This window comes from Artemia sp. Qi Xiang Cuo, chromosome 20 (genome assembly GCF_049724085.1).
Source record: "Artemia sp. Qi Xiang Cuo chromosome 20, ASM4972408v1, whole genome shotgun sequence".
NCBI lineage: Eukaryota > Metazoa > Arthropoda > Branchiopoda > Anostraca > Artemiidae > Artemia > Artemia sp. Qi Xiang Cuo.
Window position 1 is genome coordinate 49,433,318 of NC_142813.1, and position 24,563 is coordinate 49,457,880.

Sequence of the window (24,563 nt, forward strand, 5' to 3'; positions counted from 1 at the left end):
CGGGATATAGTCCTAGGAATATATTAAAAAATGATCAACCAATAAAATTCTTACTTGACAATATAACAATATAAGGTCAGATCCTGGTGTGCCCCATGATGCAGTTGAAAAGATCCTTTAGAGCTGCACAGTCTTTTTACATAGAAGCTGTACAGCAGATCCAAACTCGATTTCGTTTCAATGATGACATTTACAAATATGCAGAAATGGTTGACCCTGTATCAGCTCAGTCACTACGGCCTGGTTTTCTCCGACCATTTGATCAAAAGTATGAAAAAGAATCATGGGATGGAAACAAAATCAAACAAGACCGGAGGAAGCAAAGTCTCACCAATGTTGAAAATATTGAAAATATGGATGCGGTTACCTACTGGCGTTTTGTTTTTTTGAAGAAAAAAATACGGTATGAAGCGGGCCCAAGAAAGTGCAACATGTATTCGTGGAGACTAGCAGCTACTGCTGCACATGAAAAGAGTCAAGGCTTCAGCTACCATCGGAAAAAAGGATGAAGGTGTTTAATCTAATTCAGACTAAAAATAGATTTTTCTTTATTTTTTTTTTAATCAATATAACTGGATTCTGAGGCAACTAATGGATTGTTCACATTTGTGTAATAACCAGTGTGACCTTACAGCCCAAATTACCAAAAATAATCATATAAAATAAATATTGATTTGTTTTGACCACCACGTCCACGTGCTGACTCAACCAATTAAGCACTTTGATTGGTCATCCGTAACAGAAAATAGAATTCAAATCTATTTCTCTTACTCGTCTTACTACACCCTATACGTCTTGCGACGCCTTATTGCGCCTTACTAATCGAATGTGAACAATTCCTAAGTATTGTTTTATTTTTTACCTTTTCTGTATTACTCAAAGTACATCTAAAGGAACTTTCTATCCTTAAAGTTCATATTTTCGTCATATTTTAACAGATCTGTTGACTGATATCTTTTTCTTTTTTTTGAAATTTTTTTTTTTAACATAAACACAAGTCAATATTAAAACAAGTCAAAGCAAAAATAATGCCTGAAAAAGCGACCATTTGGATATCATTCATGCGAATCCATCCAATGGGGGTATTGCAAAAGCAGTAATAAAGAAGAAAAAAATAATGGCAAAGAAAAATAAATAAACAACATGTCCTCATATGGTCCAGAATCTGGCACCGGAATCTATCAGTCAAAACCGAACTTAACTAGTCGATAATTAAGAAGCATTGTTTTAAACTTCAAAAGAACATATTTTGGTTCAAGTAAATGGTCCTAAGTTGCAAAATAAGTCGTCTTGAACAAATACTATTAAAAATTGTCATAACGAAGCTTTACTAGTGGTTTGGAAAGAAGTCAGAAAATGGGGGAACCTGTTGGGATTTAGGTATTGAAAATAGGGATTTCTAGGGATTTTCCACCAGCCTTTTAGGGATTTAAAAAAATATTAAGTGGAAACACTGAAAGGAACTTTGAAACTAGAAGAAAGCATGGCTAATCATTTTTGTCAGAAATGAATTTCGCCCCCACCCCTATATCAATTCAGGGTATATATTTGCAAATTATGGGGGGGGGGGGGTTAAACCTACCTCTCATTTACATAAGAAATAAAATTGGTAAATTTTTCACAAATCATATTATTGACTTACAAATAAAGTAAACAAACCACTTGATGCCTTTTCTTATGCTCTTTCCAAATATAATAATCATTTTTGTCAGAAATGAATTTTACCCCCGCCCCTATATAGGCTATACTAATTTATGGTATATAGTCTATTTGCACATTAGAGGATTGGGGGTAAAATTTAAACCTACCTCCCATTTATATCAGAAATAAAATTTACCTATAGAGTAATGCAATGCAGAGCATGGTTTTCATTGCATATACAATATTTAAACTGTTGTTTTTTGGGGTTTAGGGGGGGTACCTAGGTTAGGTTAAATTACATATTTAATATATACTATGCTTTACCCCCCCCCTAATGTGCAAATATATAGCCCAAATTTGTTCATAAACTATTATATATTCATCCTATTTTATTTCATTAGCATTAACCAAACTTGACTTTTAGAAAGGCCCATATAATGCCCAAGTACCCCTTTTTTATGCTCTTTCCAAATATCAATCATTTTTGTTGGAAATGAATTTTACCCCCACCCCTATATATACCAAGTCAGGGTAGCCTATATATTTGCATATTAGGGGGGTGGGGGTAAAGTTTAAACTTACCCCTCATTTACATCAGAAATGAACTTTACCCCCACCCCTCCTAATGTGGAAATATATATTCTGAATTGGTATATATAGGTGTGGGGGTAAAATTCATTTCTAACATAAAGGATTATTATATTTGGAGAGCATAAAAAATGGTATCAAGTGGTATGTTTACTTTATTCATAAGTCAATAATATGAACAACACAAAATTTACCAAAAAATGTAGTAAACTTCTACTTTAGCTACTTTTGGCTATCTTGGAAAGGAGTTAGGTTGGGAAAATGAAACTTTCAGGGATGGGTCTACAGGCTGAAGTATGTCCCAGGAAGGTATTTGGAAGGGTACAAATGTATGACCACACCAAATCATAAGGAGACGTGTTAAGAAAATCTACATTAAGATACTGGACCCTCTCCCTCTTCTTGTGTATCCCATTTGTGTATTAACACTTATATGTTCCAATGATTTTGTTGAATTCTCATTTGCCCTTAGAAAGCTATTTGGTCTGCTCAACCACACCCATTCTCTGAATTTGTTCATTCAATAAATAAAATATCTTTTATTGAGTAAAGGCTCATTCAAGCAAGAAACTAAAGTATCAAAACAAGGCCCAGTAAATTACTAGGTGGAACTATAATTTAGCTAGGATGAAAGTGAAAACATAATTTGATACCTTTTTTATGCTCTTTCATAATTCAATAATTGCTTCTGTTGCTATTTGCTTCTTGACCCCTTAAAGGAGCTCCAATTATGTTTTATTTTGGTATCATGCAAAGAGGTCATCAAAGGTGGTTAAGCTTTGAAAAATTGTTAAAAACTTACCACTTGTTTATAAATAGGTTTTTCAAGAGAAATATATTCCGAAATTGCTTATTTGAAATAATTCAAACCTCATTTATTTGACTACTCAAGTATAAACCTTTCTCCTATGATTTCAAGTTTTTCAAATGCTGTTAACAAAAATAGCACTGAATTTTGCAGTTCAAAACTTTGCTGTTGACAATTCAGGGTATATATTTCCACATTAGGGGGGGGGGTAAAGTTCATGGTAAATTTGCAGTGGGTCATATAATTTAGCTAGGATGAAAGTAAAAACATCATTTGATGCTTTTTTATGCTCTTTCATAATTCATATAAAATACCTTTGGGGCCATTTTAAGGGCTTAAGATACAATTAGCAACAGAATCAATTATTGAATTATGAAAGAACATAAAAAAAGACATCAAGTGATGTTTTCACTTTCATCCTAGCTAAATTACAGGGCCACCTAAAAATTTACCAAGGCCCACTATTTTGAGAAGGAAGAGTCTCTTAGTGGCTGAGAAGTGCTACCTAATTTATTAGTCCATTCATTAAAAAAAAAAAAATAATAAGCCTTTCATGCTAGCAAGGCCTAAGCTACATCCATGAATGTGTACAGGGTATATTTTTTTACAGGGTTGGGAGTGAATTTAATCAATACAAAACAACTTAAATATATGAAAATACTTCAAAATACCTTCCCAGCCAAAAGTAGCTAAAGTAGAATTTTATCAAAAATGTGGTATAATTCTAGCTCAGGGACTTTTTACTATCTGAAAAGTAGATGTGTTAGGTCAGTGCAACCCTCAATAGAATGAATCCAGAGCCCCATGATTTTCTAGAAGGAATTTGAAGCACCTGTTTGCACTCCTTTTCCCTCCAAAGGGCATTGACCTTTGATACCTTTAACTATTGCTATATCTATGTTTTTTCATATAATTTAGCTAGGAAAAAAGGGAATACATTAGGCCTACTTGATACCTTATTTACAGGTTAATAGGGTAAGATTCCCAGTACTCAGCTATTGCCTAATCTTAACCAGATATTCAAATTAAAAGGTATCTTTGGTACTTCCTTGTTAGCAAGTGGACAATAACTGGTTTTTATACCAAATAATTACCTTAGGCTCTGTTGAAAGTTATGTTTAAGTTAGCCTATATTTTAAATGTTTAATATATAAGGATGGTATTTTAGTGGGTTAGGTTTAATTATTTAATATAATGAATTCTGGGCAGCTCCCCTTCCATAATTCTGTGATTTTGTTACTAAACTATTTATATTTTCATCATATTTGGTATATTTCATTATGATTACCATAGACCTTGGTTCCTCCAATGTTATCCAGAGCACATAGGGCATCAGTAAGACTACACCATTCTTCTCAAAGATGGGCAGTAGCTAATACATCTACCCAGTCTGGCATAATAGCAGTGTTTATTGTTGATCAGTCTGTTTTTTGCATCTGGCATAGAGTATTCATTGGCCTGCCTCGTGTGTCTTGAGCCTCCTGGATTCTATTGGAATGTCATCTTTGGTAGTCTACTGTCCAGCATGCAGAGTACATAACCAAGAAAGTGCCAGGGTCTATACTTGATAACTTCTGTGACAGGAGGTTGCATGGTGGGGGTTCATATTTATTTGTTGGTAACTGTGGTACCAGCAGATATGCAATGTGTTGGAGACAGTAGTTCTCAAAGGCTAGCAGACGTTTCCCTAAAGTTTGGTCAAGTTTCCAGGTTTCAGATGAGTAAAGCAGTATGCTCATCACTTTGCTGTTGAAGAGTTTCATTTTGAGTCTTAATTAGAATTATGGAGACTTTCATATTGATCAGAGCCAATGCAAGGCTGTCTGTGCCATCCCAAGTCTGGTCTGGAACTCTTTAGCTATGTTGCCTCTCTCTTCAACTATATTGCCAAGGTATCAAAAGCATGATATGGTACTTGCTTAACAATGAAAGAATAAGGCCACTTTCTCACTCATCATTGTGTTAAGATCTTACTTCTTATGTCATTTTTATGCAAACGTCTTTCATCATTCTGCTCCGATTGGTAGTCTAAGAACAATTGCATTTTGGCTGGAAGAATACTTCAAAAATACCACTTTTTCTCTTGGTGGTGTACTGTTTTTGCCACTAGGGTTGGCACTTGTAGCACAAAAGTGTTATTTCAGCACTATTTCATAATCTATGGCAATGTAGCATGTGATCAGGGTTGCCACCCACAGCATCAAAGTGCTATTTTCACACCATTATAGTCATTTTCTCTTTGTAACACCAAAAATAGCTGTGTAGCATGTAAATTTGGGCAATTGTAGCACTTTAGGAGCTAACCATAGTGGCAACACTGTTCCATATTTCTCCTGTGGATGAACTTACTGAAACTGAAAGAAAGCATGGAAACTATATAAGAAAGAAGGGAGAAAGAATAGAAGGACTCTGGCATTGTTTACCAGAAGAGGTTAGAGTTTATTCATATCTGATTAAATTATGTCACAACCCTAGCTTTTCAGAACTAGGCTATGCGAAATTTTGTGCACCTATTCTAGCTAGTAAAGTTAGTCTAGTTTATTATCATATCTTATATATAGTTATTTCATAGTTTATTATATGCATATTTTTTCCCTATGTTTTTGGTTAGCCGTAAAAATGGTAAAGCTAAAAAAAAATGAGGTAAAATTCTAATTTAGCTACATTTTGTTATCTTGGAAAGGGGTTAGGTTTGGAGAATGAAACTTTCAGGTATGGGTGTACAGGCTAAAGTATGACTTACAGGAACAGTGCCTCATACTTGGATATCATATCCTGTTATGGCACTCTCTAATTTTGGCTCAACATAATGTGCATAGTGCACAAAGTCATATCACTTTTGCATGTTATGTATTATGAATAAATACTTTTTTCTGTAGATGCTTGTCAAGATAGTTTTTGAAGCTGTTTAGAGTTGGTACCAATGCTACTTCTTTGGGTAACAAGTTCCTGTCTTTATCTGCTCTAACTGACGAGAAAGAAGATCTCTGTCTAGTTGATGCTGTTAGTTTCTGGATTTTTGCAGAATGACCCCTAGTAGAGACATTAGTCTGACTACAGAAGAATTTGTCAGACTTGGTTCTATCTAGATCCTTTCTCGAGTTGAAAGTCTGGATCAGGTCTTCTCTTTTTCTTCAATAGTTTAGTCTTGGTAGCTTCATTTGTTTCAGGTGCTCTTCATATGACATTTCTTTTAGTCCAGGGAGTTGTTTGGTGGCTTGTCTTGGCACCTTTTCGATTTTGATTGTGGTGCCAATGTATTAAGGGCTCCAGACTATGTTTCCAAACTCAATGGTTGGTTGCACAAGGGCTTTGTAGAGTCTGGTGAAGGTTTTAGTGTCTAAATGCCTGAAAGATTGCCTGATTAGATCAGCCAGCCTGCTTGCCTTATTTGTAATGAGATCTGTGTTGGTGGAATTTTAGCCCCAAGTCTCTTTCACAATCAGTGTGTGATATGACTGAGACAGTGTTTGTTCTTGCTAATGCAAGGGTGTCATCAATGTTTTTTGGCTTGGGTTCAATTCATAATGTCTTGCAATTTTTAGACTTGAAGCTTAATCCTAGGCTCTCAAGAGTGCTATTCAACATGTTAATGTTGCTCTGCAGGATGGTTATATCTTTTGGTTTTGCCTCTAGCCCGGAAAGCTACATGTCATCTGAAAAGTTCCTGACATGGCTGGTGGTACCTTCAGTTGTGTTATTTATGTAGAGGATGAAAAGGATTGGCTCCATAATACTCCCCTGGACAATGCCACTTGGTATACTAGCTTTTGATGACAATGTGTCTTCCACTTTAACAATCTGGCTATGATCAAGTAGAAAGGAAGATCTACAAAATCATCTGCTTACTTATACTGAAGGTACAAAGTTGTGAGAGCAGGGTGCTATGGGGGACTTTGTCAACAGCCTTTTCTATGTCAAACAGAACCACCAGAATACTCAGACCACTTTGCAGTGCTGTTGTCCACTTCTCCAAAACTTCCAGGAGCTGATTTGTGCAGTTGCTTCTTGGCATGAAGCCAAACTGTTCTGCACTAATCAGTTGATTTTCAGATACAAAATTCATAATCTTGTTGCAGACTAATTTTTCCATAATCTTGGAGAGCTGGGAAGTTAAGCTTGTTGGCCTGTAGTTGGAGACACTGCATTTGTCCCCCTTCTTATGTATGGGTAAATATTTTGCTGTTCATATTTTTGACTTAAGAAAAAAGTGAACATACCACTTGATGGTTCTTTCAAATATAATAATCACTTTTGCTGCAAACAAATTTCACCCCTACCCTTAGGCTATATATACCAATTCAGGGTATATATTTGCACATTAGGGGGGTTGGGGGTAAAGTTTAATTCTGATGCAAATCAGAGGTTAAGTTTAAACTTACCCCCCCCCTAATATGTAAATATAGACCCTGAATTGGTATATATAGGGGTGGGGATGAAATTCATATGCAGCAAAAGTGATTATTATATTTGGAAAGGGCATCAAGTGGTATGTTCACTTTATTTGTAAGTCAATTATATGAACAGCAAAATATTTACATAAGTATGTCCAGGGAAGGTATTTCGAAGTACTTACCTCCACTTCTTCTCCCTCTAGAGGGTCCAGACCTTTGACAACCTTTAAAAACCTGTGTGTTATAAAAGTGAAACCTTGCAAGATAGATCTTCTGCTTAAATGGAGTACAACACAATTGCTTTCAGCTTCTCAACTTTGCTCAATCCCAATTTATAATGTTTTAAAGATATGCAAATACATTTCCTAAGTTTTGAAGAAAAAAACATTGATATGGCTTAAAATTCTACTCGAATAATAGGAATTGCATTTTCAAACTTAAAGCCAGAGAAAAAGAAACTAATAAATGAAAATTAAGGTAAAATGTTGTTTTGTCAAAATTTCAGTATGTAAGCAAATTTCAGGACCCCCTAGAGTGAGAAGGAGTGGAGTTAGGTACTTCAAAATACCTTCCCCAGGCACACTTTAGCCTGTAGACCCATCCCAGAAAGTTTTATTTTCCTAACCTAACCCCGTTCCATGATAGCCAAAAGTAGAATTTTACCAAAAATGTGGTATAATTCTAGCTTAGGGACCTTTTACTATCTGGGAAGTAGTTGTGTTAGGTCAGTGCAACCCTCAGGAATAAATCCAGAGCCCCATGATTTTCTAGAAGGAATTTGAAGCACCTATCTGCACTCCTTTTCCCTCCTAAGGGCATTGACATTTGAGACCTTCAACTATTGCTAAATCTATGTTTTTTCATATAATTTAGCTAGGAAAAAAGGGAATACATTAGGCCTACTTGATACCTTTTTGATAGGTTAATAGTTTAAGATCCCCAGTACTTAGCCATTGCCTAATCTTGACCAGATATTCCAATTAAAAAGTATCTTTGGTACTCCCCTGTTAGCAAGTACACACTCAAGTATTTGGATCACAAAGATCAGACAATAACTGGTTTCTATACCAGATAAATAGCTTAGGCTTGGTTGAAATTTATGTTTTACATATATTCTTATTAAATATAGGGTAAAGGCTCCAAGGATTCAACAGTTTTTGTAAAAAACAGTTTTTTTACTCCAGAAGTCCTAATTTAAAGACTTTTGGTTTGAAAAGGGTTTCAGTATGTAGGAAAAACATAGGAATCTAATTTTTTGATGAGAAGTTTTATCTCAAAAGGGTACAAAACTCCGATTTTCCGAAATTAGAGCATTTTCACCTACAAATTTGACACAACAAAAAAGTTAACTGTTTTTGACGCAAGTCAGAACCCAATTCGACACGTGTCAAAATACTCGGGGAATACGTGTTGGCAGAACCTGGTGTATTCGACACGTGTCGAAACACTTGGGGAATACCTGTGAGAACTTGGTTTATTTGACTTGTATATTCTTGTTCCTTTGTTTTTCTTCAACTTCATTTAAAATAGAAAGTTCTAGTGCCCTTTTAAGAGTCAAAAGGGATCAGAGGGCAGCTAGCCCCCTCCCACCATTTCTCATGTATAAAAGTATAAAACACTATTCAAAAAGTTGAAGTAATAAAACTAAAAAAACTGTTTGAAGTATGTAGTATTTAATATAACAAAATTTGTTAATCTTAAGGAGTGTGATATTGTGACCTAGATCACATAAATATTCTTTTTTCTAAATGTTGTATATATGCCACAGGAATAGCATCTACAAACGCTATCTGGAATGGCACACTTCCTGTCAGTTTTAATGGCCCAGGAAATATTTGTTCATTGTTGACAGTGTAAATGTCATCAACATTTGGCCATTTCAAAGTGTGATCTGTGATTCTAATCCAATTGAGAAATTTTAGTTTGGAATTTTCTTTGTCAGGAAAGTCCAGAAACCTAACGACAAAATATGGCATCTCACTTTTTTTGTCACTAAAGAAAATGGCATAGTATTTGTCAAGCTCAACTTCTGACCTAAATTTGAGAGTTTTTTTTTAGTTTCATTGACAAGTGCTAAGGAAAGGGGAAAATGACTTCCATGTGAACCTCTGCAATTTTTGGCAGTAGAGGGCACTCATAAATTTGACAGGTTTATTTTCGTTCAGTGGACCCTGGAATTTTGACACCAATTATTTTTCATTTTTTTACATGTTCAATGAAGTTTCAACAGAGTCATCTGTATTTCGACAGGGCCTGTTGCTGTCTGTCAAAAATTTCGAAAAGGTTACTACAAGATATTTGCAAAAAAAATAAATCAATTTATGAAAGCCATTATCTACGTTTGAATTTGACTAAAGGAATATTTTTAGTGCGCCTGGTATTCCACTACTTTAAACAAGAATTTTTGACACTTGGAACCTAGTTTCGACAATGTAATATTTGTTGTCATTGTAATTTTATCAAGAATAAGCTAATTTGACTAGAATTCAGATAAAATGAGATGTATCTTGATGTATTGGTACTAATCCCAACTCTTTTTTGCAATAAATAACCAAGTAACAGCAGTTTGAACATTGCATGCTTGAAAAATTGTTGGTAGCTCCTTTCTTGTCGAAAACAGGAAACTGACTGAATTAAATGTTCTTTTTGTATCTGGGTGTACCAGATATTCTGTCAACGTTTCATATTGTTGGAATACAAATACGACTTCAAGAGATGGCACTCCAAGTCACAACTAAGCAGAGTTATTCGGTTTTGAAGGAAAATTTCAACAGGGGCTCCAAAATTGCACTGTCAAATCATTGGTACCTTTACCCTATAAGGATGGTATTTTAGTGGGTTAGGTTAAGTATTTAATATAGTGCATTCTGGGCAGCTCCCCTTCCATAACTCTTTGTTGTGGTTTCCATGATTTTGTTACTAAACTATCATATTTTCATCATATTTTGGTATATTTCATTATGATTACCTTAGACCTTGGTTCCTCTAATGCCCTCCAGAGCGCATAGGGCATCAGTGAGACACCACCAATCCTCTCTAAGCTGGGCAGCAGCTAATACATCCGCCCAGTCTGGCAAAATAGCAGTGTTTATTGTTGCTCAGTCTGTTTTGTGCATCCAGCATAGATTATTATTGGCCTGCCTCTGCATCTTGAGCCCCCTGGATTCTATTGGAACATCATCTTTGGTAGTCTACTGTCTGGCATGCATAATACATGACCAATAAAGTGCCAGGATCTTTACTTGATTACTTCTGTGACAGGTGGTTGCATGGTGCGGGTTCATATTTATTGGTTGGTAACTTGGTGGTACCAGCAGATATGCAACAATTGTTGGAGACAGTAATTCTCAAAGGCTAGCAGACGTTTCTCTAAAGTTTGGTTGAGTTTCCAGGTTTCACATCAGTAGAGCAGTATGCCCATCACATTGCTGTTGAAGAGTCTCATTTTGAGCCTTAATGAGAATTTTGGAGACTTCCATTTTGATCAGAGCCAATTGAAGGCATTCTGTGCCATCCCAATTCTGGTCTGGACCTCTTTAACTATGTTCCCTCTCTTCAACTATACTGCCAATATATCAAAAGCATGATACTTGCCCAACTCTTTTGCCCTTATGGAAGATTTCAAGAGGTTGATTGCTGTAGACAGCCATTCATTTTGTCTTCTTTATGTTAATCTGTAGTCCCACTTCTCAGCTTCGTCTATTACATGGTTAAAGAATTCTTGCAGGCTAGCCTTGTCTTCATCTAGGAAAGTTAGGTTGTCAGCAAATTCTACATCTGACAGTTGTTTTGAGCTGCTAAGTCTTACTCTGTTGCTGTTGGTATGTTGGAGGATGAAGTTGATGACAATGATGAACAGGAGGGGAGACAGCAAACATCCCTACTTTACCCCCAAAGCAATTCTGAACCATTTTGTGTCACCAGTACTGGTATGAAAGCAGCATTCTGTTTCTTCATACACGGCCTTGATCAGATTTACTATTTTCTCAGGCAATCCATAATGGAATAAAATCTTCCGCAGGGTTCCCAATTGATTGAATCAAATGCTTTTTCAAAGTCTATGAATAAGATCAGCAAATTCCTCCTTTATTCATTGCTGTCTTCAATCAGCATTTGCATAATGACAATAAGGTCAGAGCATGCTCTCCTAGGTCTAAAGTCACTTTGTTCCTTGCAGAGGTTTTGGTTGATCTGATTGATGATTCCATTTAGTAGTATCAGACTGAGCAGCTATAGATGCAAGGGCAATCCCTCTACAATTTCCACAGGACTTGGCATCTCCTTTCTTAAATATTTTTACTATAAGGCCTTTGCTCCAATCTTTGAACACTTTCTGTTTCCCAGATGGTTCTGAAAAGGGTGAGCCAAACTGTCATACATATGCCCAATGAAACTGTCATACATGTGTCATTATGATTAACCTAACTTCAATTTTTTTGTGTTTACTAGCTAAAAAGGAAGTACCATCGGTACTTACAAGTTATAGTTACCACACCCAAGAAGTGAAGTTAGGTTACTCCTAATGAAACATACCAAAATATGGTTAAGATAATTCCTTAAACCACATTGGCTTGCCATAACAAAAAGAAGAAAAACAACCAAAATGGGGTTTTCAAAGGCAAACAAAAAGTACTGAAGAAACACACTAAGCAAATATTTCATGAGAAGAACCGCTTCTCTTCTTCAGTGCAAATAAAATAATATAATCAAGGAAAACTCTGAAGAAAAAAAAAACAAACACAGAAAGTCAACAAAACCAATGAAAAAAACAGCCAAAAAATTCAAAGATAAATAAAATTCAATAAAAGACCAAAAACACAGCTACAAACGCAAGTCCTCTGTTTAAATCTAATAAAAGCTTCCCTCTTTACACTCTCTCCAGAAGTACCCATTTCCCTTAAATATTTCCTCACGAAATCCTCCCATCCCATTTAGGGACGACTTGCTTTTGGATTGGCGCTAGACGATTGGTCGACTTGGACGATCTTTGGGAATCTGTCATCCTTCATCCGCAGAACGTATCCTAGCCCTCTCAATCTTTCTCTCAGTGTAGCCCTAGAAAGTGGGATTGAACCACATTTTCTGTCCAACTTACTATTTAATATACCGTTAGTCAGTCAGATACCCAAAACATCCATAGACAGTTTCTCTTTAATACATCTTAGCAAATCCTCCTCCGTTTTTCGGAGCGCTGACACTTCAGAACCATACTTAACCACTTTCATCACTGTAGCTTCCAATATTCAAATCTTGATCTTCAGACTTATGTTCCTATTCTTCTAAACCTTTTCTAACTATTGAAATTGATCCTGATCCATCGCTATTCTACTTTTAACATTTCACTACAGCCACCGTCTTTACTTACTAATAATGCTAACTAGGTTAGTAAGGCTGTCTGCTTGATCGACCTTCTTATTAACCAACATCATCTTCACTTATTCCTAGTCTTAACAAGTTAGCCTTAGTATATTTAATTTTTAAATCTAGTTTTTGGACCCTAAACTTGCCAAATCTCTAAAATTAATAATAATAAATTAAAATAATTTTCCAAGCTTAAAACTACCACATATCACCATCAATAAATAAATTAAACCCAAAACAAACAGGAATGACAATAAATAACGAGTCAAACTTAAAACGAGCAAAATAACATGAGTAGGGCTGACAACCCCCCCATGTGTTCTTAAGACCAGAACATAGTTTGCATTTTACTGATAACAAAATGCATTTTAAATGTTTTCACTTTTTTGACTTTTTTGACTTTAATAAATAAAGAAGTATTAAGGCTTTAAGGAAGAAATATCAGAATATGTATATTACTGACAATCTACGTTTATTATTATTATTTTTTTTACCAAGTCTGTAGGATGGCTAATTTTTAACGTTGTAACATTCCAATTTTCATATTTTTTAAATCATTAAAATTATTATGGCCTCAGGGAAAACAATGGTCACAGAACCATTGCAGGATAGGGAGTAGCATATCTTCTCAACTCTACAGGAAGCGCTTATAACCGGACAGCAAAAAGTCCATGAGACCTCCAGTTGGATGGAGGATTTTTGCAATCCCGGGTCCATCTCGGCCATAACAGGGTTTTCCACACTTAGCGATGCTTTTCTATCAACAAGTGTCGAAATATTGCACAGGCAATCTCAAACCTATTACCTCTGATCCATTATATTTTCATGACTACAAATAAGTCTACCCGCAGTAGATAATTTAGCTGGGAAGGTGTCTTTCAGCCCCAAAAAAAGCACTAAAACAGAGCAAACCCTGCAGAATTATTCATTAATCAGAATCCAGTGCAAATACTGTGTCGTCTACTAGGCTATAATTTCTACAAAGGGCGCTAATAATCAAGGTCACCCTGTAGTGCTCTTACTAGTTTCGGTTTTGGTTAGGAAAATTCGGGATAGGTTCAGCCTAATGGCACTATGAGGTCACGTAAGGAGGATTTTCCAGTTGGGGATAGATACGAAGAAAGAAACTTATGTCGGAGTGGTGACCCCAAATCATATCACAGCATTGAAACAGCTCCAACCTTTTATACCTAGCCTATCCTCGTCAGGGCATTCTTCAGGAACGTTTGCTTAACATATCCATAAAATTATCTTGAAATGCTTGGTTTTCAGTCTGAGAGTTCAATGAGCAATAAATGGGTTTTCTCCACTGGTTTTAGGTTGAAATACTTGTCTCCCTCCACTCAAATTTTAAACATAACTATGATTTTTCTCATGTGTTGTCTTCTATCTGAGGCAGTGATAAGCATGGCAAGGATATAGGGATCAGACAGCCAAATCGAATCTATAAAAATTGGGTATTTTCCTTTAATAACCTCCAAGTATAGTGTTGCCCCTGCACAGCTAATTTTCAGACAGACTCTCACGTCGCTTGGTGTAATTACAGCCACGAATATCTCAAACTATTAAGCCCTATTTAAAACCTTCAGGGCGGTATTTACCATTTATCCTACACGTTGTGTTCTTGCAGTTAAATATCATATTTTCACATTCAATTGTTGAGAACATTTTCCTTGTAAATTTTTACGTTTTCTCCTATAGACTATAAAATTTAAATCTAGATTTTCACGTCTTGGTGCTGTAGTTTAGTTTTTAAGTCAAATCATTTTATTCTAAAAATCACTACTTACTTAGGTCCCGGCCATCCTCATGGGACGTTTAGGGGCCACTCCTCTTGCTAGCTCATGCGTAAGGGCTCGGTACATTGCTCTATCTGGTGCGATACGTGATAACGGGGCTATCTTGACGTTGTTGAAGTGGAAGTTCTCCATCCATCGTTTTCGTGGACAAAGGCCATGGAGGGATCCTTCAAGGGCGATTTTCGGAAGGCGGCTCGGCTTCATTCGCTTGACGTGGCCGAACCAGCGCAGTTGTTGCTTCTTGATTTTACTGAGTATGGTTTCAGTGGACTGGAGCCTTTGACGTACTTCCACATTTGTGATTCGGTCAGTGCATTTGATTCTAGAAATGCGACGGAGGCATCTCACCTCAAAAGCTAGAAGTTTTATTTCGTCTTCGGTTTTCAGAGTCCATGTTTCACATCCATAAATAACTATGGGGATTACTAAACTGTTGAATAGGCGCATTTTGAGTTTGTTGGCTAGGTGGTTGCTTTTCCAGAGGTTGGATAGTCTTCGGAAGCTAGAGCTAGCAAGTACAAGTCCACGTTTCACGTCGGAGCTATGCTAATTATCTAAGGAGAGTAGGCTACCAAGGTACAGGAAGGGGTCAACTGTTTTAACCTGTCTCCTGCCTATGGTGATAATGGGCGGGTTGTCTAGTTCACGTCTCGTAGTTACCATGACTTTGGTCTTGCTGGCATTGATCTCCATCCCGAACGGCTTTGTGGTATCGTAGAGTTTATCAGCTTGTGCCTGCAATTCTTGTGTAGAGTTGGCTAGCTCATCAATATCATCAGCATAGGCAAGATTCTCTATTAACACTCCTCCTGTTGTTGCACCATATTCTGACTGCATCATTGACAGAACGGCATTTAGAAAGAGGTTGAAGAGATGTGGTGATAAAATACAACCCTGAAGTACTCCTGATGAAGTTGTAAACTCTTCTGACAACCCATCAACGGTTATTACTTGGCCTTGGAACTGGTCGCACAGACTCTTGATTATTTGGACTATCTCATAAGGGATGCCGTAGTGAAGGAGGATATGCCATAGTCCTTCGCGCCATATCAGGTCAAATGCCTGACGGAAATCAACGAATAGTTGGTAGAGTTCTTGGTTGAATTCGATGTGTCGTTCCATGAGTTGCCGAACGACAAATATCTAATCTATTGTTGATCTTCCAGGGCGGAAGCCGGCCTGATATTCTCCAATAGCAAAGGCAGTTGTTGCTTGTATGCGTCGGAGTAGGACTTTTGTCAGGACACGTGACTGATGGCTCGTGAGGCTGATCGGACGGTAGTTTCCGCACTCTTTCTTTGACCCCTTTTTGTGAATGGGTACAATGGCAGCCTTACACCACTGACGGGGTACGTGGCCAGTTTCCCACACCGCAGATACAATGGCGTGGTAAAGATTCGTTACATCTTCTGGTGTAACGTTTATGAGTTAAGTGACTAATCCATCTGGGTCAGGGGCTTTTCCCTGATTGAGAGCGTCTTGACGTCTGAATTAGCTTCTGACTTAAGTGGGGCGGGTGGTTTGAGTTCTTGGTTGGGTATGGAAAAGCGGGTTAGTATTTTAGGATCTGCAGCTACTGGGGGATTCAGTTTATCGTTAAAGTATTCTTTCCATCTTTCAAGTTTCATCTTTGAATCGTAGATCTCATTTCCGTCTTTGCCCAGGATCACTGATGTTTGCGGCTTTTTGTTTCGGCTTAACTCGCGTACCATTCTGAAAACTGCTCCGCTATTCCTCTTCTTGGACAGTACTTCGCAGTCTTCGCATTTCTTCCGCAGGTGGTTACGTAGTGCCTTTCTGATCTCTCGCTCTACTCTTCTCTTAAGGAGCTTATAAGTATCCCAACTGTGACGGTCGGATTTATTGCAAAAAAGTTGCTTATCCTCGCATAGCGCAATGATCTCATCTGTGATCCATTGTTTTTCATTTGGAGTTTTTCTTCCAAGGACGTCATTCGCTGTCTCTATGATTGCTGATGTAGCCTGCTCGGTCAGGGAGTCTATCTCATTAGCGGTGGTCAAGGGAGAATGATTTTTCAGGATCTCTCGGAATTTTTCAGATAGAGTGGAAGTGTAGGTCTGCCTTTTTGCGGGATCCCGCAGCAGATCCAGCCGGAATCTTGGGATTTTTGTTGCTTTTTGAAATTTTCTCATTTTTAGCTTGAATCTTGACATCAGGAGAGTGTGGTCAGAGTTAAAGTCTGCTCCAGGTAATGCTACTGTGTCTAGTATGGAAGACTTCCAGCAATTTAATATCAGCGTATAATAAATCATGTTCTTGGTTTTACCGGCTGGGGATCTCCAGGTCACTTAACATCGATGGCAGTGTTTAAACATTGTATTCGTTAAGAATAACTCGTTTTCTAAAAATTAGTAATTAAGAAAAGACAAGTTTTCAGCTAAAAGTAAGGAAAATCAGTGAAACCTAAAACAAACAGAAACTATTCTGTGAATGTGCCTCTTAGTATTTACGCTAAGTATGACTTTTGTCCCGATCCTTTAAAAAAGACTGTTCAGACACAAGGATTGTTTAACTAGAATTCGTGAAGAAAAAACAATTTCGACAAAAGAAGTTTTTCAAAGAAAAGTAAAGAGCTACATTAAACAAAAAATGAGCTGAAATAGAGTCAAATGATTTTTCAAGAGTAAAACCACCACATATCACCATCAATAAATAAATAGTACCCAAAACGAACAGAAATTACAATAAACAACCGAAGCAAACTCAAAATCCGCAAAAACTACGATGATAAGAAATTCTTATCTCTTTAAACGAGTAATAATTGTATTTTTATTGATTTATGTGTGTATGTATACATTTTTTCTCGAAAATGGCTCCACATTTTTTGTGTAAAATTGGTATCCTTAGAATTTCTGGCCTGAAAAAACAATTTTGATAGGTTACGAGTTTGAGAAAATTCATTAAGAGTCTTAATTTTGGAAAAACGAATCATTTGAGTAACGTCATATTTATGGGCATATTTCAAGAGTATAAATTACATCATTTCTGCCCCAGTAGTGGTCATATCGTTTTTAGTTCCCAACAAGTTTGTACCCCCTTTAGATATTAAAAATGCATTTCCAATCTCATCACTAAATTTTGGCGGATTTACACCACAAGTGTAGCCTAGAATAAGGTTAGCTTAGCCTCTAGAATTAGCTGATTCTTTCATGATAGCTGATGATTTATTTCAAAATTAACAAGTTTACAGGAGACAATACAAAAGGAGGTTTGTTAATCCCGCTATAAGGGCTTTCGACCTTGGAGATTACGATGGTGTCAGATTTATTCTTCCTACCCTTTCTACTTCAGAAGAACACCCAAATTACAGGGTGTGGGTGCCATATGGGATTTTAAAATGGCATTATCAAGTCAATTTAAAAAAAAAACATGTTTATAAATTTTTTTTTCAAACAATCACTTAAATAGCTCTCTGTGATGTTCCAGGCTCTTTCAAAACTCATGTGACGTTATTTTCAAAATAAAATTTTGCTATTTAGAAACTGCTATTTGCTATTAGCATTTTATTATATCAATCCAAATATTAGCTACCATTTCTGAATCACCTACTAATGGAAACAGTTTAGTAGTGAAACCACTAAAAAAGGTGTTTTTCTAGTTTAAGTGTAGGACAAATACCCCCCCCCCCTTCAATTGAGACCACTAGCTCCAAAAGACTACAAAAAAACTGTTCAAATTAAATAATTAAATTTATTCGAAAAAGTTTCAGTTTTATGCTAAAGTAAATATTTGCATTGAAAATATTACCAACAAAAATAATATTTACGGTTTAGATTATCAGGAAAACATCTATAGGAAAAAGTAAAGTATTCAGGCAATATTTTCAATTTTCATATTAATTTTGATTTAGATTCATTTTTTATAACCCCTATTTTTAACCTCTTTTAATGAAGTTCAAATATTGTTTTATGCTGTCAAATTTAGATTCTTGTTTTAAAGCCCAAACAAGTCATGTTAGTTGATTTTCAATTCTCTCTCCGAGAGGGAAGAAGAGGTCCAAGTCGAAAAGCAAATTTTGAGGTTTACTTCAGACCTCAAACCTTCAGGGTGTATCATCAAGAGAAAAAAAAAATTAAAACTATGAAAATATATTCTAAAAATTTAGACACAGAATGTGGAGGAATTGTTTACTCTTTTTAGATGTGAGTATTTAATATTTGGACTCAGAATCGTGGCGTCTTAAAAAGGATAATAATTAGGATGTATATAATCAAATCCTTAAAATTCATGTCCTTGAAGATACTGTACAATGTCCCCTTCTTCTTTGCGCAAGAAAATCTTGTCCTTCTGCTCTTAATAATCCACTACAAGAATCCAAGAAGAATCCACCTACAGGTTGTTTAATTGTTTCTGAAATGCCATAACTCAACTACTACTACTATCAACTCACTGCAGCACCGGACCAAATTAGGACAATACAGCTACAAAAGCAACTCCTCTGTCTAAATCTATTAAAAGCTAAATCTTCTTTACACTTTCTTCTTTACACTCTCTCAAGTTGTAACCATTTTTCTTAAATCTTTCCTCACGAAATCCTCCCATCCCATTCCGGGATGACTTGCTTTTCGTTGTGATCTTTGGACTATTTTTGAACAAATGGCTATTTCAAATTTCTATCGGATGCATTTGTGGAAAATACGACGTGGGGGTGTGGGTTGCTGCCTCCCGATCACTTTGATTCTTAAAAATGGCACTAGAACATCCGGTTTCCAATCCAATGAACCCCCTCTGGAGGTTGTACGATCACCATTTCCATTATAACCTTATATGCCCTTAGGGCATAACTTACAACCCTTGCGCCGAGGTCTATGGAAGGGGAGGTCATCTTGAAAGACATAATTTCAAGACCTTTCAACTACGCTGAAAAAAATGGCTATCTCAAAATTTTGATAAGATGTGTGTTGAAAATTGACGGCCGGGGGGGAGGGGGGCTTGTTGCCGTCCAATAACTTTTGACTATTAAAAAGGGCACTAGTACTTTCAATTTCCAATCGAAATAGCCTTTTTTGAAGTTTCTACGACAACAAAGGACCATCTCAAAATTTCTATCAGATGCATCTTGGGAAAAGACGAGGTGTTGGGGACGGGGGGGGGGGGGTATTCGCCCTTCGATCACTTTGAATCTTAAAAAAAGGCACTAGAGCTTCTTTTTCTTTTTGCGCCAGACAATGGGCCGACTAGGACGATCTTTGACAGTCTGTCATCCTTCATCCGCAGAACGTATCCTAGCCGTCTCATTTTAGCCCTAGAAAGTGGGATTGTAGCCCTAGAAACCACATTTTCTGTACAACTTACTATTTGATACACGGTTAGTCAGTTGGATACCCAAAAAAATCTGTAGACAATTTCTTTGTAATACATCTAGCCTGGATAAAGGATGAGGGTTGGGCGGTAGACCAGCAACCTGTCCCCGGAATTAAAAAGAAGCCTTGCTACAGAAACGTTCAGCGAGAGCCACATGATACAAAATATGCAACCTGATGACAACCATGGACCGCCCCTGGACCCCTTTATGACAACTCCGGACAGCCCCCGGACACGATGTCAATTAAAACTCGTTTTCTGGGACATCACGACCATAGCTCAGCCCTTGAAGACAGAACAGGTCCTCGACGACAGGGTAAGTTGTGGCTTGGACATTTTGGCTCTGTCAGAGATCCATTGGACTGGTGCAGGACAACAGAACCTTAAACAGGGATGCAAACTCCTGCATGGTGGCACCAAGAAAACGAAAGAGGCAAATGTTACAATGATTCTGTCAAAATTGGAGTTATGAACCCTCATGAAATGGACTCCTGTAAATGAGAGAATTATCATAGCATGTTTCGTAGGTAGTCAGGCAAAACTAACAGTAATTGCATGCTACGCACCGACTCATGATGCCGACGAAACCTTAAAAGATGACTTCTACAACACCCTGCAAGCCGTTGCCAAAGATATCCCCCGTCACGATGTCGTGTGTTTTGTTGGTGACTTCAATGCCAAAGCGGGGAGAGACCAGTTATACTGTCCTGAAGTTCTTGGGAGACAAGGCCTAGGCGATGTAAACGAGAACGGGACACCGTTAGTTGATTTTACGATAACGAACGACCTTATCATTGGAGGAACCTGTTTTCAACAGAAAATCATGCATAGGTTTTCATGGAATTCCCCGGATGGAAGAGCACATAACCAGATTGACCATATCTTGATCAACAAAAAGTGGAAATACCCAAAAGAAGGACCCATGGCAAAATCCTTTTTTGATTGTCTCATCCATTAGGAGCCTAAATTTGTCTAGTCACTCAGCTAGAAGTGACACTTTGAACACAAAAAATTGAAATAATATTAGATTTTATTAGATTTGGCTCGAAAAAAAGTTCCATTATATTCGAATAGATTCTCAATTATAATTAAATTCTTTGTTAAGGGCACCACTAATTTAAATAACATATTTCTTAGATTGGGAACATGTGAAAAAAGTTCAAATGTATTGTTGTTGTTCCAATCTGTTGAAAATTATCTGAATAATCCATGGCTCAAAGAAATTCCAACTCACAAACGACAGGCTGAATGTTTTTTTGCTGAATATTTAAATTATGTGATTTAAATTATAATCCATTATTTTAGTTCTTAAACAGGGTAGCTAAACCCATGATAAAATCATGAATGAAATGTCAAAATATTATTCAAAAATAAATTTTTCAAAGAAAAGTCAAGTGACATTCCCAAATTTGGGCAGAACTGAAGTTTGTTAATTTTCTTCGATAAAATTTTTGTACAAGAGGAGTGAGTAATGTGTATGATGAAAAAACTGCGAATGTTGCGGATAGAGGATTAATTTTGAGGTTCAGTGCAGTCAGTGATTACAAATTAAAAGGTAATCTCTTCTTACCAATTAAAAGGAACAATTTTAGAAATCTCCGAATCAAATTTGAGGACGGAATTACGGTAGTCATCAGAAAGGAAAAGAAGACAATTTGAATAATTGTAACTTTTTTTATTGTTTAATTTTATAATAAATGAAGTACTACTCTCATCTGTAGTTTTCTAGAGTAATTTAAATGTATTCAAGATTAGTGGAGGTGGGGTTGTCTTTTCAAGTTCTTGTCGAACATTCGGTATACTGGGGAGGGGGGGGGCTAAGGTCATCCTGATCCCGGAACAATATAGCTGTTCCAGCTTTTTATTAAAAGTGTATTTCCAGGCATTGTTATGTATCTTTTTAGCAACACAAGTTTTTTTTTACAATATACTGAAGGTAAATAATACATGAGAAAAAAAAGAAATTTGGCCCTTCAATAATTGCTCTTCAATGTTACAAAGTTTACCCTTATTTTTGAAGTAACACCTTAAATTAGGTGTCCATTTCTCGCTATTGAGAAAGGTGTGCATATTTGAACTTTACTTAACGTAAAGGGTGTTTTTTTCAATCTCGGTTGGGAGTAAAAAATCTGAGGGGCGGGAGATGACCTTCCCGTGGAGAAACATCTACCATCCTAGAGTGATGGACTTACCATCCTCGTAAATGTTCTTTTTTTTTGCTACAAGACTTGGAAAACTTAATGCTTAGTTGCTTTTCAATTTGGCAAACTTTCAAAGAATTTGAAATATTGATTTTCTTCAATGCTGGATTCCCTTTCTTAAATTTGTTAAAACGGACGCTTTATTGCTTTACAGAAGCATCATCTATTTCTTGAGGCACCACAAAATCGCACAGAAAAGCCTACCTCAGATTTTTTACCCTCCTTAAGTCTTGGGGATATTTTCATTGAAAGTTGCCTTTATTTTGGAATTGTCATTGAAGGCATTGTTATGTAACTTTTGAGCAACAAAAGTTTTTTTTTTGACAACATACTGAAGGTAAATAATACATGAGAAAAAAAAAAGAAATTTGGCCCTTCAATAATTGCTCTTCAATATTACAAAGTTTACCCTTATTTTTGAAGTTACACCTTAAATTAGGTGTCTTTTTCTCGCTATTGAGAAAGGTATGCATATTTGAACTTTACGTAAAGGGTGGTTTTTTTCAATCTCGGTTGGGAGTAAAAAATCTGAGGGGCGGGAGATGACCTTCCCGTGGAGAAAGATCTACCATCCTAGAGTGATGGACCTACCATCCTCGTAAATGTTCTTTTTTTTGCTACAAGACTTGGAAAACTCAATGCTTAGTTGCTTTTCAATTTGGCAAACTTTCAAAGAATTTGAAATATTGATTTTCTTCAATGCTGGATTCCCTTTCTTAAATTTGTTAAAACGGACGCTTTAGTGCTTTACAGAAGCATCATCTATTTCTTGAGGCACCAAAAAATCGCACAGAAAAGCCTACCTCCGATTTTTTACCCTCCTTAGGTCTTGGGGATATTTTCATTGAAAGTTGCCTTTATTTTGGAATTGTCATTGAACCCCCTCCTCTAAATTTTGGAAATTGACACCACCACTCCTCTCTTGCCAAGATGATCCCTTCCAGAGACGAGGCGAAAAGGATGAGTCATCAAGACTTATAGAAGTTCAGTTCAGTTCAGTTCAATATGGGTTTTAATTCAAAAAAATATATATAAAAATACACTTAACTTAGTTCCTTGTGCATTGATGCACGTTTGGGCCCGTAATAATTGCACATTCTAAATACACCGTGGCCTCCTGTCCTCTCCAATTTCCACCCCGACCCGCCATCAAATAACAATAAATTTAACACAACTTCTCCTCCGCTCACACCCCTTGAAGTATCAAACTAAAATATGATAATTAATAATAATATCGAAAAATTATAAACATAATAATAATAAATAAATCTAGTAAAAATCAAGTGAACTGTGTTCACTATGCAACACGTTTAAAGAGAAACTAATCTGAAACTTGCCTGAGGAATGAATTACTACTTCAAAACGGCTCGAAAGAATATTGAATTAAAAGTTTTTTTTTTCGATTAAAAAAAAAAACACGGCTGATTTGGGCAAAAAGATTATATGCCTTTTCAGCTATTTTTCAGCAAAAAGTATTTTATAATACTTCTATTAACAGTCTTAATATCTGTGCTTTTTGACTTCATAATTAAGAGCATATAAATTGTTTGTTTCTGTTTTATTGACTCAAACTTTTAATCTTAAATAGTCAGGCATAAAAAGTGTTCAAAATAAGCAAAATAAGCAAGAAGACGAAGGGAATTCAGGTGAGCTTTTCAGAGAATGCTAAGGGGAGTGTTGAACTAAATCAAAACACGTTATGTGTATAATGGTTGTCAAGAGGGTGTAACACAGGAATAACTTAGTATATTAATTTGGAGAATTCAGGAAATTATAAGGGATATGATAAAAAAAAAACAATATTTGCATGCTACCAATACAACTACCACCACTACTGCTACCAAACTGCTCCATTTACAGTATTAAGGGGGAGTTTGAACTAGATCAGTAGAAGTTATGTGCTTGTACATTGTCAAAATAGCATGTCTCAAGAATTAATTTCTGTACCAAGTTGGTATTTTCAGAGAATGCTTAAAGGGGAAGATAGTCTGTCCAAAAGGCAATATGTGCTTACTACTGCTATTACTACTGTTACTGCTGCATTTACTACTACTTCTATTGATACTGCTTGTAAATCTTAGAGCACTGAGAGGAGAATTTGATAACATAAAGGTTATCAAAAGGACATATCAGCAATGTCAGCAATGGATAATTCTAGGACTTCTAAAACTTCTAGGACTTGATGAGAGGGATGTTCTACTGATCAAAAGGCAATATGTTAGCACTGTTAGCATTAACGGTAACACTAGAGGCATTATCACTATTACAACTATGTAAAAGCCATTGAAGGTGAAATTCTCAAGAGGTTCTGAGGGGGGAAGATCAATTATATAACAACATATTATCATGCAGGTAGCCAAAAGGGTGTAAAAGTAATATCTTAGAAATAGTGGTGTGTGAATTTGAAACTAGCAGGGCCTGTTGTGAGGGATGTTGAACTAACCAA